This window comes from Nanorana parkeri, unplaced genomic scaffold, assembly GCF_000935625.1.
Source record: "Nanorana parkeri isolate BGI_ZX_2015 unplaced genomic scaffold, ASM93562v1 scaffold247, whole genome shotgun sequence".
Taxonomy (NCBI): Eukaryota; Metazoa; Chordata; class Amphibia; order Anura; family Dicroglossidae; genus Nanorana; species Nanorana parkeri.
In genome coordinates, this window is record NW_017306515.1 from 370,811 (window position 1) to 371,065 (window position 255).

Consider the following 255-nt stretch of genomic DNA (forward strand, 5'->3'; position numbering starts at 1 on the left):
TAAAATTGAAAGCCACTGCACACTTTCAGGGAACATCAAGTAACAGGTGACATCAGTAAATACATAGAAAGTAGTAGGAGTACTCACTGGTCTTGAGCAGGAGTATAAGATGGACTAGTATCCATTGAAACATTAGACAAAATAAACTCCTTCTGTTTAGACATACATTCCTGCTCAAGACCCACGAGCGCTTCTACTAATATATTCAAATAAACATTTGATGTCATGTTTTTATTGTTCTACTATGGGTTTTCT

General features: G+C 35.7%; 1 protein-coding gene across 1 annotated transcript in view; it reads left to right on the forward strand.

Moving 5' to 3' along the window:
* Positions 1-255, forward strand: part of SLC4A10 (solute carrier family 4 member 10) — a 120,217-nt gene that overhangs the window by 106,280 nt on the left and 13,682 nt on the right. The window lies entirely within an intron of this gene.